The 14,195-nt window shown below is 39.8% G+C and overlaps 1 long non-coding RNA gene across 1 annotated transcript in view; it reads right to left on the reverse strand.

Moving 5' to 3' along the window:
* Positions 1-864: 864 nt before the first annotated feature.
* LOC137156689 (uncharacterized) overlaps positions 865-14,195 on the reverse strand; it is a 49,854-nt gene continuing 36,523 nt past the window's right edge. The window contains exons 3-5 of the long non-coding RNA XR_010920855.1: positions 6,902-7,066; positions 2,815-2,912; positions 865-1,403 (exon numbers count right to left, since the gene is read on the reverse strand). This is a non-coding gene — a long non-coding RNA (uncharacterized lncRNA). The remainder of the gene's footprint in view (positions 1,404-2,814; positions 2,913-6,901; positions 7,067-14,195) is intronic.

Below are 14,195 nucleotides of genomic sequence, written 5' to 3' on the forward strand. Positions count from 1 at the left end.
GATGTCATACATAGAAGGACAATCCACAAAAACAGCCACTAAATTACACAATACAGAATGATGTATTTTCAACTGCAAATAACAAGGCCAGTTACATCAAGTGATGCATGTTTGTAAAATATTAATTTTATATATAAAGATTGAAATGTTATTTATATGTAATTTTGTCTCCATTATGAGAGAGCTTTAAATAAGTTCTTCAAATCAGGAACACTCTGCTATAGTTTACTATAGGCTGAAGATGATGTTAGCACCCATACCCCTTAAAGATACAAAGTGGAAGTAGCAAAGCCACAAAAATGTATTTCAAAGTGGATGACTGCATAAACATAATTACTATTATTACTACCTTGTACTTACATAGCAACTTTCATCCAAGGATCTCAAAGCATTATAAAAAGAATAGTAATTATATTATTCCTGTTTTTATATTGGAAAACTTAGGCATGGAAGGGTTAAGTGATTTGTCAAGATCATAGCGGAAGGCCATTTGCAGAGTCAGGAAGAGAAGATTGACTTCATATCTGCCTTAACTACTAGACCAACGTGACATTTTCTCAGGGCATCCAGAACTGTCAGTCACCTTGTTAGCCCTCTGCTTTAGCAAGAGAGATTTGCTACTAAACTGAGTGACAAGTCCCTGTTACACCCCCCCCCCCGCCCCCCCAGTTAGTTAACCTGCCAAACACTCTTTCAGACCTTACTTTGTTTTGCATGTAATACTTGGTGCACACCGGTTCCTGAACTCTGTGAAAGAGTATTTCTCTGCAGAATTCTGGCCGTCACTGGACACTCTCAGAAATGACCAAATTTGCTGTCTCCAAAGAGAGAGTACACACACCAGTCTGTTAGCTCAGCTGAGGATTCACACTTTACTTAAATATTACAGCATTGAGATTAATTCATAGTAAAATCAAGAATAAGTTTATTAAAAGTGAACAAAAATTTAAGTGATATTAAGCAAAGAGAACAGAAACAGAAAATGGGTACAAATAAAACAAGAGTATAACTTGTTTATAATAACTAAAACTTAAATTAAACAGCTACAACCTTGTCTAAGATGGCTTCTCACCTAAAGCCACTTTTCAGAATCACCAACCCACATGGCTGGTGATCCACCATTCATGGATACAGAAATGCTGACCTCTTTGTTCCCTCAGTGATGGATAACTCAGGGATTTGGTCTTCTTCCTCTTATAATCCAGAAAACCTTAGACATGTATTGTTCTGAAGTTTATCCCTTGACAAAGTTCTTCTCTCCTGCTGGTGTACAGATGACATTCTGTCTACACTTGACACGCTGTCTTCTCATCCCTCTGTTAATTTGCTTTTCTTGTTGACTTGGCATGCAATCAAAGTTTGCTGTGTGTTGGCTTTTATCATGCTCAATTTACATCGGAGATCTAGGCAGACAGGTAAATCCACATTACTTTTTCTAGGAAAACCTTGTCTATCAACCCTGCCTAGTTTGCTTGGTTTAAACGTATTTTCAGTATACACCTAAAACTTTTTAATTGTTATCCATACATATATCACACAATGATTTTGATAACCAGGATATAAGTTTTGAACTGATATTTTACACAACATTCTTTACAAATACATAGCATGACAGCAACGTTTTACATGTAGTGAATTTGTCAGGCGTGATAGAAGTTGCTGTCTGTCACATTTTGGGGTGGAGTGAGAGATTTTGTCACTACTTGTTTTATAACCCTGAGTTCCCCAAAATGCTTCTGCTATTTGTGCTCTGATTCAATCATTTTCTGTTCTATCCTGCTCTGATTCAACCACTTTGAATCCAATAACTGGCCAGCAGTTATCAGCGACATACTCTTGTCTTTACCAGACGTGGTTAATGTTAGCAGATGACCCCAACACGCCACCAGACATGAACTTTCCAAACCTGTATGCTCTGAAACATCAAGCCTTTTCCTGCAACATTCAGAGGAATAATAAGATCTGTTTTCTCCTTTAAAAGGAGAAACCCACCAGCTTGCCACATTAACTGGAGTTAAGATTCACTTTTATTCAAAACACAGCATTGTTGTCTTAGATTAGTAGTAAATCAAGTTTATTAACCAAAGAAGATAGGCTTTTAAGAGAGTTCAAATATGAGAGTTAAAGTTAGAAATGGTTACAAGCAATAAAAGTGAAAACGCGCGCCCAAATGTCTAAAACATAATATAGCAAGGAAGAGATTTTGTTCAAGATGGCTTTTTTCACCCACAGTTTTCTGGCAAGATGGTGGCTGACCCCCCACCAGGGAGAGGTTCTCTTCCAGATGCCCAGAAGTGCTGTTCCTTTTTCTTCTTAGGTGGAAGAGATAACTTGGGGTTTTCTATCCATTTGTTTTATACTCTCATGAACCTATGAAATGCATTCTTCTGAAAGTTACCCCTCAAAGTAAAGTTTATTCAAGCTGTAAGTGAAAAGACATGGAGTGTCATGGAAAAGGATGTTCCATTGTGTTACCCCCCGCCTCACTCACTCCCACTGCTGTTTGCTAAAAGGCAAATTGTTGTTTCCTGCAATCTCCTTCCCCTGCTGTCTTCATGGTCCTGTTTACATGTACATTGAGGTAAACTCACATTCCTTTGTTTAGGACAGACTTGTTTACAAACTCCCCCTGACATGCCCGGCTTAAACACACATTTGTCATAATTTCAACATAGATCCATAGCTCATAATACGCACCATGTACATACATTAGACAAGAATATTAATGATTAATGAGTCATTAGTTTTCAAATGATATCTCACAAGGCATATTTTGTACAAAGGTTACAATGATATCATATAGGGTGTGAATACCTGGGTGCTCTGGGTCACACAGTTACATGATAGTGAAGCCTTTTCCAGTGGGCACCTCCAGTAGGATCTCTTACGGTCACAACCATACTGCCTCCAATCTGCCAAACATGGAACCAAGTAAAAACTTATGCAACAGTAAAATATTCACAAATTTTTAGTAATCCAGGCCTTGACACTTTTCTCTCATCTTAATTTAGAACAGTTATTCTGGATTGGTGGAAGTATTTTTTATGAGAAAACAAAACTGTTGGAAAAACCAATGTTCATTTTCTCATACACTGGACATCCACCTATCCCCAGGAAGCTGCTGTGAAGTAGCAAAGCAGTAAGATGAACATTCACCAAGGAAAGGAATGAATTTGGACATATTGAAATTCTCTCCATAACTAGGGATCTGATTTTTCAACATCCTATAAGGTCACAAAGGTATATGAGGCCATTAGCCTAAGGGAAGTTCTGACTATTCCTGTTGGCTGCTACCTTTCAGGCACAACTGCCTTCTGTTGCTCTAGAAAACAATCCCACAGTAGAAACATAGCTACTATCCTTGAATTCAGGATGGCTCCCTAGACATATTTAAGTCACTGTTTGTTGTAAAATAGATTCCTTAGCTAATCCTGAGATCTAGACTGTGAAACAATGAGCAAGACAGTTGAAAGCTTAAATCACCCACTACGAGTAATCAATCATTCAAGTTAAGATGAAAAAAACCCTGCAATCCTTGTCAAGTAAAGTGTGTGGCTACTACTGCCAGACACTGGTAAAAATCGAGCGCTATGGGCAAGTCAAAGGAGAATATCTTGTACTGATAATAGTAAACTCATAGCACAAACTAAAGATACTACACTTCCTGCGTGCTTCTATCAAGATGTGGAAATTTCTGTTACTGAACCAGCAGAACTCTTAATCCTGGGCAATGGTCTTTAAAAAGTCTATCTGTGCCAACCCTTTCTGAGGCAACCAAGACCATACACTGAGGCAGGATGCTTAAAAAAACAACCAACCAACAAAAAAATCACCATCCAGTTGTGAGACTTAGCACTAGCATTCAGGTATCATTAGTACTATTGTAGTGCTTAGGAACCCCAGTTAAGGACCAAGATCCCATTGTGTTAAGCACTATACAAACACAGAACACACAGACAATTCCTGCCCCAAAGAGTTTGCAATCTAAGCATAAGACAAGAGACAACAGATGGATATAGACAGACCAACAGGGGAAAAGAAAAACAATGAGACTATACATGTCAGCATGATGGGCTGTGGTCTCAGCACACCACAGCCTAACTGTTGTCATGTTTTTTTGTAGGCAACACAGCCACAGACAGTTTTAAGGAGGGATTTGATGGAGAACAATGAAGTGGCTCTGTGAATATTTACAGGCAGTATCTCCCAAGCATAAGGGGCAGCACAGAAGGAAGCACAACAGCGGTCTTTTGAAAATGTAACAAGTGGATAATGGAGGTTGTCTAGTGTACGGCATGTGATATTGGAGCCAGGTACCTCCAAACATTCCCATCTACATCCATTCATCCCTCATTTATAGATAGGCCCTACTTCTCTAGAATGTCAAAAACTTTGTGTTGGACTGCAGCAACTGGTACCTCAAAACTGCTTGAATACCTTTGCACAAGTAAGCTGTCTCAGCTTGCACACACCAGAGGTTTTGCACATACAGAAATGCAAGCATACTTTTGTATATGCACTTTTAAAAACGTATACCTTAATCCTACTGCTTTAGTACTTTCATCTGTAAAAAAGGAGTAGAACAATGTACTTTAAAGTTGAGTTGTGAAGATTAATATTTGTAAAGCACTTTGAAGTTAGAATATGCTGTATGGTTGGGTAAGCATTATTATTCCCTATTTTCCACAAAGGGCCAAGAAAGACTTGTAGCTGGAATAGTTAGAGAAATATTTCATGGATTTTGTAGCAGAAAAAGGCTTAAGGATTGTCAGTTGGTCATAGTTTTGAGTTTTCCAATGTAACTTGAATCTCTGAAAGAATCACAGAAAGAACAATTTTTCCATGCTTTTTCCAGGAATTTTCTTAAGAGCTTGATCAATATCTAGAACTCTAAACTATACATTCACTGGGCCTGGCTTTACATAACATAGAGACCTAGAGGCAAAGGAAGCTACAGTAAATAATAATTATGATATGTTGGCACTTATTTAACATATTCTATACAAGAATTCCAAAGCACTTTACAAACATCATGAAAGTTGCTTCATATGAAGGAGAGCAAACAGATTTGAGAGATTTCAGTTACTTTATAGTCTCCTTTCCTATCTTCATTTTAAGAATCAGAGTACCCTAAAGAACCAGGTGAAGGAGGTGCCTGCAGTAACTATACTGTATAGGATATGGCCTTCATACCAATGGCTGCTGATTTAAGCCTCCCTTTCAAAAGGAATTTTTTATTATAGTCACAAGTTCTTAAGAGGTCCTACTCTATCTAGGTGGTGGTGGGTTTTTTGGTTTTGTTTAAGATGACGGTTGTGACAGAATGTCAGGAAGTTGGTATAAATACATACTGATGAGAAATTTTCTAGCTTGTAGTTTAAACCCAATATAATCTATGGAAATTCAATTAATTGACCTGTTGTTCTCAAAGGTATTCCAAGATCACTATGTTTTCAAGGAAAACAAGAATCCGTGTTGACTTTAACACAGGGGAATCTCACTTAACAGAAGACGAGTATATCCAAGATAATGTCAACAAACACGCATAAAATCACCTCAATCAGCCCCATTGTACAATCTACAGTATATAGAACATGAATCAGTCGTTGGGAAAAGAGGAAGAAATTTCTTAGATGATAATGAATTAGAATCAGTCCTCATGACATAAACCTGAGCTTTAGCTCTCCCTCTTCTGAAGAAGGGACTTCATTCTGGATTTCGCTGTAGGGGTTTTTTTTATTCCTTTGGGAAGAATCACCAGATAAAGAGGAAAAAATTCTTGTGTATGGAATTTTGTTTGTTTACCCTCCTGGTCTGTAACAGAAAGTATTTTTAATGCAGTTGTTTTCCCTGAAAATTCTTCCACCCAAGTATCATTTTAGTTATAATTTATCCTAGATTTTAGTGAGAAGGCTTTTGGGAACCTAGATTCCAAGCATTTTCAGTGATATTTGAAAGATGTGCTCTATAAACTCCTTAGCAGGATAACTCTGAAGGAAAGACAAGGTCTTCGTGGAAAAGGCCCTGCTCTGGGAAGGGGACTCTTATAGTATAGAGAGGGCAAGTCTCTGGTGCTATAGCCCTTGCCTTATGCCTCAGTGCAGTGTGCACAAATAGAGCCTGGAAAATGGCTTTGTAGACTACCTCATTATTTAGGTCACTTTTATCCATTATTACTCACCTTTCTTCTGTCCATATCTTCCATTTTGTGATCCATTTAAATTACACCAGTGATTCATAGATTTTAAGATTTAAGAGAGTATTGTGATCATCTAGTTGACCTCCTACATAACAGAAACAATGGAATTTCACCATGTAGCTTCTGCTGGAATCCATAACTTCTGGCTGAGCTAGAGCATGCCTTTCAGAGAATTCAAATGATAGAAAATCCCCCACATCCTTCCATAACTTGTTCCAATGGTTACATACGCTCTATAAAATATTTGCATCTTATTTCAAGTTTGAATTTAGCTAGCTTCACCTTCCAGCCATTAGATTTTGTTATACTTTTGCTAGATTAAAGAACCCTCTACTATCATTATTTTTCTCCCTATAGATTAAGATCAAGTCACCTCTTAAACTCCTCTTTGGGAAGCTAAATATATTGAGATTCTTTAGTGTCTGACTGTGAGGTAGGGTTGCACACCTTGAATCATTCTTGTAGCTCTCACTGTATTTGCATGTCCAAAAGTAGTGCAACCACGCTTATGAAAATATTTTGTGTGGAGGAAATAAGAATGGTAATTAATCTAATTTAAGGACTATTTTAAGAGTCAATAATGATAATGTATTTTAAAATGAGAAACCAAATACATTATATTTTATATATATTTGTATCTATAAGTGTAGACCAGGCCTAAGTAAAAAAAATTACAAAAACAGTTAATATAAAGCAACTCACTACCAAGGCTCTTATATTAATTATCTGGTCAGCTTTGAGTAGCTTAGCATCCAAATGAGCAACTTTTTCATTAGCTTCTTCTTTGAAATCTTCAATTGTTTGAAGCAAAATTCTATTTTGATCACTTAGACCAGTTATGTAGAATTGAAGAATCTTTTGTTTTACCTGCAATGAGAATAATACATGTAAAATCAAGGCTTTCAAAGTAAGCATGATATCATCTATTCCAAAACATCAAAATACCATCGGTCAAAATCCTCATTTTTCTTTCTCCATCAAACTCTGTGGGCCAATATTCTATATATGTTTACATTTCTAATTTTTCTAACCACTCAACAAATTCATATGTGAACATAATATTTATCAAAATAAAACGGAAATCAAACTTTTAAAAGAGTGGCCACAAGCAAGCAACTGCTGAAAAACAAAAAGAACATTTCTTACTTTTATTAGAAGCTTAGACTGAACTAGAGGCTGAAGGTTCTATAGCGTATTAGTAACCCAGGTTTCCTTCAGGATATAGCTTTTGGAAACTGAGCAAGACAAATTTTAACTCCTATACAATTCAAAGCCTGTTTGTCAAGCAACTATGTTTGCTAACACAAAACCCTTTCTTAAACTAATTTCTTCCACAAAACCTAGAAGTGAATAAAATTAATACATTTGTTTACTAACTGAATCATAACTATATCACATCATACAATTTATATAACCCAGTCCAACTCTGTCCTATTTCCCTCATAAGTTTGCTTTCACTATCATTCATTCTAACTCTCGATTGCAAACTCTTTAGGGTAGGTTCCTTGTCCCTTTTGCAAGGTTCCCACAAACTACAGATTAAATAAATAATGGATGGATTATTATATTGTAAAATGTTTAATAAACCCCAGGTATGGTTCAAACTGATCCTGGAAGACACACTTGAAGCCTAATTTTCCACTGCTTTGCATTTGTGTATTAATTTATACCTTGCAAAAAGCTATCATTTTGATTTGGTAGTTTTGTATTCACCTAGTACAAACAAAGGACTACACAACTAATCAGGCCCCTAATGGCCACCACAATGGAAATGGAAAATAGGCTTAATATTTTTACAGCTAAGTCATCCTCCAGACAGAAAAGATGCAAGGAAATTGAACTCATATAAGGGGATCATTAGGTATGTTGCTTTTGCAGGATCAGTTCTCCTTGGAACACCCCTCTTTTTTCCCAAGTGAAAAACTATGCCTATAGTACAGAAGCTACTGTTATTTCCTAATTACTGTAATCATCAACAAAAGGCTGTAAAATAAGGCGAACATTCTTGGTACACAGTAAAAGCAAGTTCTAGGTTCTGCACATTAATCAAATAAATTAATCAGATGAAAAACAAACTTCCCTCTAAGAACCTGACAAATGATTGAATTAAAATGTTACTAATTATTTCTGGAAAAAAGTACCATAAGGATAGAAAAACAAAGAATCAGATGAGTTGCTGAAGTCATGTCAAAACCAGGTTTTAGTTGCTCATGACATCACTAAGTTTTATTCTGAGAGCCAGTCTAGCAGTCAGAAATGAAAAAGTAATATGTAAGCACAGATTATAGCTATTATATATAATACAACTGCATAACATCACCTAGAATTAGTAATGTTTTGTTTCAATACAAATTCAGTGAGAACAGTGTAAGAGGATAATGTTTTACTTTAGCTATTTCATATCATAACAGCTAAATGTATAAATGTAATGCTATACACTATGCAAAAAAATACATTCTCAACCATGTTGCATTTACTTAAACACACAAGTCAGAAAATACAAAGACATGGTTTCCAAGAAATATGAAGTCTGACTGATTACAAAACTTGAGAAAAGAAACATACTAACTTTTTTATGTTATTGTGCAATGATTCAGCTGTACAACACTTTTCATGTAGATACCCAGAGCTATGACCCAACTAAAAACAAACAAAATCATTCCTTTATTGGTTCCTTCTACCCAAGAACAGACAAAGACAGAACTAATTTCTTTTGTTGCTTCTGCACATACTGACAGCAGACCTTCAACAGGAACTTCAGTGAATTGTCATTATTCTGGTAAATTTCACTCTGGTGCTTCCCTTCCCCAGAACACTTTGGTTAGTGTGTTGGGGTTAAAGGCCTCTAAAGACCATAGATTAAATTCAGCCTTGGAGTAAGGGGGCACAGTTCCTATTTATTTCAATAGGAGTTGCATCTGTTTAGCCCAGGGTTGAATGCGATCTGACAGGTTCCAGATAGGAGGATAATGTTTCTTGCTGAAAATAAAGAATAGATAAATTCTAGCAACTGCTGATCTATCCATTTATAATCTCATTTAATATCTGGGAACTCTCAACATAAATATCTTATACTATTTATGTTTCTCCTCATCTTTGACCTTGGCACTAGCTATTCATCAAAAATTTACTCTAGTTTCCCGAAATCAGACCCATTCTATCATCTTTTGAAACACCCATATTCCTCAGTCCATGTTTTGTCTCTCCAGAATCCATATTTGCTAATCCTGTCTCTCATGATCCATCTGTGGACCCCTACAGTCCTATCTTTTCTTTGCCAATTGGTCAATGTTCAACTCTACAAACTCCCTAACTAACCGCACTGCTTTGTAAATTAATCATTTCTGTGAACTCAAATCCTATTTCTGATTGCCTGGAGAGTGGCAAGTGATCTCCAAGGTGTGCAAATAAAATATGTGACAAGTCAATTCTATGTCTATAAAAACAGTCTCCAAGGTATAAAAGCCTATTTCTTTTCAAAATTATAACAGAAGACACTGAGTAGCAGTCACTGGCTTTTACATTAAGCTGTACATGCTGCCTAGCATTTGGTCAAAAATGTAAAAAACAGTTACTAACCTTCCATAACTGTTGTTCTTCAAAATGTGTTGCACGTCTATTCCACTCTAGGTGACTGCATGTCCTGAGCAGTCGCCAGAATTTTTTCCCTCAGTGGTACTTGTTGGGGTGGCTCAAGCACTCTCTGATGCATGGCGCTCAAAGCACCGGAATATAGCACCCAGATGACCCCGCACCCACTTTCTGGAAATTTTGATGTTGAGAGGCAGAAGGACAGATCGTGAATGGATATGTGCAACATCTCGAAGAACAACAGTCACAGAAGATTAGTAACCATTTTTTTCTTTGAGTGATTGCACATGTGCATTCCACTCTAGGTGGCTCCCAAGCAGTCAAATAGGTGGAGGGATCAGAGTTCATGGACACACTGACTGCAAGACAGCTTGACCAAATTTCGCATCATCTCTGGATTGTTGAGTGATGGGGAGCAGAATGTATGCACCGATGAGCAGGTCACTGCACTAGGAATGCTGCTGAGGAAGCTTGCAACCTTGTGGAATGAGCAGTCAGGATAGCTGGAGGCAGAACACTCGCTTGATTGTAACAAGTACAAATGCATGAAGTGATCCAAGATTAAACTGTCTGTGAAGAGATTGGGAGATCCTTTATCCTGTCTGCTACCGCTATAAACATGTTGGGTGGACTTTTGGAATGGTTTAGTCCTTTCTATGTAGAAAGCTAGGGCTCGTCCAATGTCCAGTGAATGAAGGAGCTGTTCCTCCCTATTTGCATGAGACTTCGGGTGAAAGACAGGAAGGTAGATTGCCTGATTGCTTTGATATTGCAAAACTATTTTCGGGAAGAAACTGGGGTGAGGACATAACTTCACTTTAAAGAAGACTGTGTATGGAGGCCCTGATGTGAGGGCACGGAGCTCTGAGACCCTTCTGGCCAAAGTGATGGCCATTAAGAAAAAACACTTTCCAGGAGGGCTACAATAAGGTTGCATCTGGTGAAGTGAGTTGCAGCCCACAAAAGCTTATGCCCACAGAAATTTGTTAGTCTTTAAGGTGCTACTGGACTCTCGTTGTTTTTGCAATAAGGAGCACGTTGCCAGTGGTTCAAATGGAGGTCCCATGAACTTTGATAAGACCAAGTTCAGGTCCCAGGGCTCTCTATCCTTTTTAGGCACTTCAGGAATCAGATAGATATGTCATTTGAAAACACAGACTGGGGATGGAAGGCCAACATTGCTGCAAGGTGAATCTTGAGAAGAGATAGCTAAGCCTTGTTACTTCAGGTGTAATAGATACACGAGAATTTCTTGTAAGGATGACCACATGGGTGAGACCCTACATTGGGATGCCCAGACAGAAAACCACTTCCACTTTGAAAGGTAAGTAGCCCTGGTGGAGGACTTCCTACTACATAGTAGGACCTAACAAACCTTTTCCAAGTAAGCACGCTCTCTGGGATTTAGCTATGGAGTTTACAGACTGTTAGATGAAGGGATTTCAAGTTCCGGTGGAGCAGTTGACCATGGTCCTGAGAGACCAGGTCCGGGTGTAAAAGAAGTGGGATTGGGGTTGTTACTGAGAGGCCTAGCAGAGTGGCGAACCAGTGTGGATGGGGAGATGCTAGGACTATCAGAATGACCCAGTCCCGGTCCTGCTTAATCTTTAGCAGTATTCTATGCACAAGCAGAATAGGGGGGAAAGCATAGTGAAGGTGTTTCTTCCATAGTAGCAGAAAGGTGTCTATGACAGACCCCGGACATTGGTCTCATAGGAAGCAGAATTGATGACTCTTTCCATTGTAGTGGGTCGCAAATAGGTATATCTGGGGAGTCCCCCACTGCTAGAAAACACCCCTCATCACATCTAGCAAAGGGACCACTTGTGGTGACTGGAGAAAGTCCTGCTGAGGCAATCTGCCAGCTCATTTTGTGCTCTCGGAAAGTAAGAGGCCTCGACGTTGAGTAGACCATGAAAAATTCCCATAGGGGGGCACTGCTTCTTGACAAAGGGGGAAAGAGCGAGCTTCTGTTGAGACAGAATATGGCTACAGCATTGTCCATGAGAACAAACAAGTTCTTGCATGTAATGTGGGGCAGGAAGGCTTGACAGGCCAGGGAAACCACTCTGAGTTCCCTGACTTTGATTGATGTGAAGTGAAAATTCCACCTGAAACCAAGGGCCTTGACTTCTGAGGGGCTGCAGGTGGGCTCCCCGCCCTAGCGCTAATGCACCTGAGACTAGCGTCATTGTTGGTTCAGGGCATATAAAAGGAGTGAGCAGGAAAACAGTGAGCAGATCCAACCACTAGTTGTGGGAGTCGAGGACCCAGGGAGATACTGTAAGCATGGTGTCCAGATGATGGTGGTTTGATGAGTACACTGAGACCAGCCACGTCTGGAGGGACCTAAGCTGTAACCTTGCATGTTGTACCATGTAAGTGAGGGCCACGTGCCCTAAAAGCCTCATGCAATTTTGGGCTACTGTGATGGGATGACCTTTGAGATGTGATTGTCTGGAAATGTTCCTATGGGAGGTAGGCCCTGACCTGAGTAGAGCTGAACACCACTCCAAAAAACTCTATCCTTTGCACTGGTGAAAGGGTAGATTTCTCCCCCATTTATCAGAAGGCCTAGGGCTTTGAGCACTAACTGGATGAGTTGAATGCTGGATGCTACCTGAGCTCTGGACCGGCTCTTAATTAGCCAGTCATCTAGATAAGGGTAGATCTGCACCGCTAAACTGCTCAGGAAGGCTGCCACTAACCACGATACATTTTGTGAACACCCGCAGAGCTGCAGACAAGCCGAATGGGAGGACTGTGAACTGGTAGTGCAAGTGGTTCACTGCAATTCTGAGGAACCTTCTGTGACTTTTGTATATTGATATATGAAAATATGCATCTCTTAAATCGAGGATGGTGTACCAGGATCCAGGGAGGGGATAATGGATGGCAGAGTGATCATGCAGAACTTTATTTTCTTGAAATAGCTGTTGAGATGGCATAGGATCTAGAATAGGTCTGAGTCTTCCCTTGGCTTTTGAAATTAGCGGGAGTAGAACCCCTTCCCTCTTAAATTCTGTAGAACCCCTTCCACGGCACCCACCTGAAGGAGAGATTGAACCTCTTGGACCACAAATTCTTTGTGAGAGGGGTGCCTGAAGAGGGACGGAGAGGAAGAGGGAGAAGAAGTGGAAATAAACTGGAGGGTGTATTCCACTTACACTGTGCTCAACATCCAATGGTCCATGATGATTCAGGACAATGCACTGAGGAAGTGGGAGAAGGCAATTTGTAAACAAAGAAGAAACAGGGTCTGGCATCAAGGGAATTGGTATGGCGTCCTCAAGTGTCCCATCAAAACGTCTGTTTAGAACCCCCTGGAGATCTGGGTGGGGCAGGCACTCATATCAAAGTAGAATGGGGAGGCGGCCTACTTCTAAAACCCCTAGTTCTTTTTCTCTGAAGATCCTGATGGACAGGTGGGGTAGAGTACTAAACAGGCTGTTAGGGCCTGTAGTACTTCTTTGAAGTCGCTGGTGTGTACAAACCAAGTGACTTAAGGGTCACCCTGGAGTCTTTTAACCCATGAAGCTTGTTCTGAAGAACTGAAGTTGGTTCTGAAAAGAGCAAAGCTCCCTCGAAAGGCAGATCCTGAAGGGTTTGTTAGACCTCTCCTGCAAGACTGGAGGATGGAAGCCATGAAATCCTGGCCACTGCCGAAGCCATGGACCTGGCCACCAAGTCAGCCTCATCCAAGGCATCTTACAATGAGGCCCTCACTACCGATTTTCCCTTGTCCATCAGCAAGGACAACTTGTCTCTTATAGGAGCAAGTCCTTGAACTTCTGCATGGAGTCACACATGTTGAAATCATATCTGCCAGGCAGCACCGGCTAGTTTGCAATCCAGAGTTGTAATCTTGCAGTAGAATAAACTTTTCTACCAAAAAAAATCCAATTTCTTGGAGTCCTTTGCTTTTGAGGTTGTACCCTTAGGACTCTGCCTTTCTCTTTCATTGGCAGCTGATACTACCAGGGATACTCAAGTGTGGGGGGACAGATGATGGGCGTACAAGAATTTATAATTTTGGGCATGAACAAAGTACTTTCACTCAGCCCTTTTTGATGTGGAGGGAGGGATGCGGGGGTCTGCCACAAGGCTTTAGCAGAGTCCATAATGACCTCATTCAGAGACGTAGCCACCCTTGAAAGGCTTTCACTGGCTAAAAGGTCAACTAGGCTGTGGGAAGATTCCTTTATGCCCAGATTTAAGGCCACCCTTTTCAACAACTCCTGGTGAGCCTCATAACCAGTCCAGGGGAGGTGACATGCCTGCTTCTGAAACAGCCTTGTCAGGGGAAGAGGAGGAGGAAGAATCCAGCACTGGTTGTGGACACTCTTCCTTCCTTGGCAGATCCTGTTGAGCTGGCTCCTGTAGTTCTGTGCCAAGCTTGGTACAG

This window comes from Emydura macquarii, unplaced genomic scaffold (assembly GCF_026122565.2).
Source record: "Emydura macquarii macquarii isolate MOO-44397 ecotype Brisbane River unplaced genomic scaffold, CSIRO-AGI_Emac_v2 contig_1477, whole genome shotgun sequence".
In the NCBI taxonomy this organism is placed as follows: domain Eukaryota; kingdom Metazoa; phylum Chordata; order Testudines; family Chelidae; genus Emydura; species Emydura macquarii.